Below are 4,465 nucleotides of genomic sequence, written 5' to 3' on the forward strand. Positions count from 1 at the left end.
TTAGAGCACTAGCCTTTTAACGGACGTATGCTATTCGTGTCATGATTCTGTTTGCGAACAAGTTTAGAATTAACTAAACTATGTTCTAGTGATTACAAGTTTAAACCTTCGAATAAGATATCTTTATATGTATGAATCGAATGATGTTATGAACATCATTACTACTTCAAGTTTTGTGGATAAACCTACTGGAAAAGAGAAAAATGGATTTAGCTTCAAAGGATAACTTACAGCTCATTGATGCATCTACTTCTATCTTCAGGAAGGGCATTATCTAGGTCAGATTGCAGGGACATGAGGTCAGATTGAAGGCTGTTTATCTGTTGCACCAGTCCTGATGCCGATACATATGTTGATAAACCACCTTGAGCATCTACAATACAACATACGCAAGTGGTTATAAACACCAAATTTCAGTACTTCAGAAGCTAGCATTAGTTATTGAAAAGAGTGAAATTTACTTGAATGAATGCTCAAAAGATCTCTGACACCATGCAAAAATGTATCTCGGTCATCAACAGCTCCTTGTTCTTGAACATCTGATGCTGCTTGAATTAATGCCAAGCAACGACCCTACAAGATCATAAATATATTTGTTATTATCATGCTTCTAATATATCTCCTAACATCATAGACTAACAAACATTAATAAGTTTGATTCATAAAACTAGTTTTGTTCTCTGAGCCAATAGACGTGCAACAATATAGGATTACAAGGTAGATGTGCATACCACTCGTCCTTTTGTTGCTGATAAGTAACCTTGTAGCTCCGATTCTATAACTTTGAATAATCTCGAAGTACTAAACCATATATAACCTGAATGGGGGTTGTTAAGCCCAATAGATCTACCTTTAGGATTCGCGCCAATTAGGGGCCATTTCCCTAATTCTTAGTCTACCAGACTTGAAGGGCGATATTCGGTTTAATAATCCAACCATAGAATGTAGTTTCGCATACTTGTGTCTATTTTGTAAAACATTTATAAAACTGCATGTATTCTCATCCCAAAAATATTAGATTTTAAAAAATGGGACTATAACTCACTTTCACAGATTTTTACTTCGTCGGGATGTAAGACTTGGCCACTGGTCAATTCACGAACCTATAACAAATATGTACATATATATCAAAGTATGTTCAAAATATAATTACAATATTTTTAATACATTTTGATGTTTTAAGTTTATTAAGTCAGCTGTCCTCGTTAGTAACCTACAACTAGTTGTCCAAAGTTAGATGTATAGAATAAATTGATATATATTATCTTGAACCAATCCACGACCAAGTATATACACGTCTCAGGCTAGATCACAACTCAAAGTATATATATTTTTGGAATCAACCTCAACCCTGTATAGCTAACTCTAACATTACCGCATATAGAGTGTCTATGGTTGTTCCAAATAATATATATACATGGGTCGATATGATATGTCAAAACATTTGCATAGGTGTCTATGGTATCCCAAGATTACATAATATATTAAAATACATGTATAATACAATACGAGTTATCTAGGATATGATTAATATAGATTTGTTACAATATTTCCCGTAGCTACAACAATCAAAAAATATTCAATCTTGTTTTACCCATAACTTCTTCGTTTTAAATTCGTTTTGAGTGAATCAAATTGCTATGGTTTCATATTGAACTATATTTTATGAATCCAAAAAGAAAAAGTATAGTTTTATAGTCAGAAATATAAGTTACAAGTCATTTTTGTAAGAGGTACTCATTTCAGTTTAAAGAACGACGTCTTGATCACCATTTTGAAAAACATACTTCCACTTTGAGTTTAACCATGATTTTTGGATATAGTTTCATGTTCATAAGAAAAATCATTTTCCCAGAATAACAAATTTTAAATCCAAGTTTATCATAGTTTTAATTAACTAACCCAAAACAGCCCGCGGTGTTACTACGACGGCGTATGTCTGGTTTTACGGTATTCATCGTGTTTCCAGGTTTTAAATCATTAAGTTAGCATATCATATAGATATAGAACATGTGTTTAGTTGATTTTGAAAGTCAAGTTAGACGGATTAACTTCTGTTTGCGAACAAGTTTAGAATTAACTAAACTATGTTCTAGTGATTACAAGTTTAAACCATCGAATAAGATATCTTTATATATATGAATCGAATGATGTTATGAACATCATTACTACCTCAAGTTTTGTGGATAAACCTACTGGAAAAGAGAAAAATGGATCTAGCTTCAAAGGATCCTTGGATGGCTTGAAAGTTCTTGAAGCAGAATCATGACACGAAAACAAGTTCAAGTAAGGTTTCCACTCGAAATAAGATTGTTATAGTTATAGAAATTGAATCAAAGTTTGAATATGAGTATTACCTTGAATTAGAAAGATATCTTACTGTAAATAAGAAAGATTTCTTGAGATTGGATGATCACTTGAAATGGATTTGCAAGATTGGAAGTAAGCTAGCAAGATTTCTTGAAGTGTTCTTGAATGGTTGTTTTTATGATGATTAAAGCTTGTAATTGAAGCTAAAAGATGGTGAAAATGCTTGGAGATGATCAAGTATGATGTTAGGAGTATTTTGAGAGAGAATTTGGAGTGTAAGTATGAGAAAATGAAATGGAAAAATGGAGTGAAATCATAAAAACGAAATTACTTGTTATAAAGAAAAAAAAGATCCTTAAGTTTGTTTTTATCTCATTAGTCATACAAGTTGTTAAATAATGGTTCCACATGTTTTTAACTCTAATATGGCTGCTAAGAATGAATGATTAAAGGTGTATATACCAATATTAAATACATCTAGAAGCTGTGTATTGTACAAGTACAAATACGGGTGTACACGAGTAGAATTGTTGATGGAAACGAATGAGAATGTAATTTTGAGCATTTTTGCTAAGTAGAAATACTTTGATATATGTCTTGAAGTCTTTCAAAAGTGTATTAATACATCTTAATACACTACATGTATATACATTTTAACTGAGTCGTTAAGTCACCGTTAGTCATTACATGTAATTGTTGTTTTAAGACCTTTAAGTTAACGATCTTGTTAAATGTAATTAATCCATTGTTATTATACTTAAATGAGATGTTAAATTATTACATTATCATGATATTATAATGTATGAATATATCTTAATATGATATATATACATTAAAATGTCGTTACAACTATAATCGTTACATATATGCCTCGTTTCGAAATTCTTAAGTTAGTAGTCATGTTTTACTTATGTAGTTCATTGTTAACATACTTAATGATATACTTAATTATCATTTTATCATGTTAAACATAGTGTATCAATATCTTAATATGATTCATATGTATTTAGTAAGACGTTGTTATAACGATAATCGTTATATATATATCGTTTGCGAGTTTCTTAATTCAATAAACTCATTTTTATGTATATCACTCATTGTTAATATACTTAGTGAGATACTTACTTATCATAATCTCATGTTAACCATATATATATATATATATATATATATATATATATATATATATATATATATATATATATATATATATATATATATATATATATATATATATATATATATATATATATATATATATATATATATATCCATATATATATCATCATGTAGTTTTTACAAATTTTTAACGTTCGTGAATCGCCGGTCAACTTGGGTGGTCAATTGTCTATATGAAGCACATTTCAAATAATCAAGTCTTAATAAGTTTGATTGCTTAACATGTTGGAAACATTTAATCATATAAATATAGTTTTCATTTAATATATAACATGGAAAAGTTCGGGTCACTACAACCTTTGTAAGTCGAAAGTCTAAATCTCCACCAACCAAAACTGTTGAACCAACAAAAATGATTGGTAAGAACCATATTGTTTTACCAACTCCAACGGTAGTGCTTAACAATAATAAAATGCCTAAGTGTTGGGAAGATGAAGTAAAACCTAATGATAACAAAGAACCTCGTTGTTGATACAAAATTAAATGACCCCGTTATTAATAGTTCAATGAAGAAACTTATTAAACGGATTCGCGATGCAAGAACCAAGGGGAACTTTAAGTTATGTAACAGGTTAGTATCCAATCTATCGCCTAAAGAAAAGGCAAAACTAGTTGAATTTGTGGAAATTACACAGGAATCCGACCAATGGCTTAAAGCAAAAGTCACAGATATGCAAGTTGATTATGGTCCAAGAGAAATTAACGATGAAGTTAATCACAATTTTGACACCACAGCTACCTAAGTGTGAGGAGATTCAAATGTTCTAAAAAGAAAACATTGTCTAGAGTTAGTTGTTCTGTTCTCGTGTAGTTCCGAGAATGGAATCCGATTGGTCTTTTCCACTAGCAGACACTAAAGAACTAGTTTTTCCCCCTCCATTCTAAATTTTTGTTTTGTAGGTTTTGTATGAAATTAATTTGCATTTTTAATTTAAGTTTTGTGTGAAAATTAAAAAAACAAAAAAAATTACTTTAT

The 4,465-nt window shown here is 30.0% G+C and overlaps 1 long non-coding RNA gene across 1 annotated transcript; it reads right to left on the bottom strand.

The window, feature by feature from the left end:
- Positions 1 to 351: 351 nt before the first annotated feature.
- On the bottom strand, positions 352 to 792 carry LOC139894236 (uncharacterized). Its single transcript, XR_011774861.1, has 3 exons — positions 732 to 792; positions 462 to 573; positions 352 to 373 (listed from the first exon to the last, which is right to left on the bottom strand). It is a non-coding gene; the product is annotated as an uncharacterized lncRNA (long non-coding RNA).
- Positions 793 to 4,465: the final 3,673 nt, after the last annotated feature.

The sequence above is a fragment of the Rutidosis leptorrhynchoides genome, chromosome 2, assembly GCF_046630445.1.
Source record: "Rutidosis leptorrhynchoides isolate AG116_Rl617_1_P2 chromosome 2, CSIRO_AGI_Rlap_v1, whole genome shotgun sequence".
NCBI lineage: Eukaryota > Viridiplantae > Streptophyta > Magnoliopsida > Asterales > Asteraceae > Rutidosis > Rutidosis leptorrhynchoides.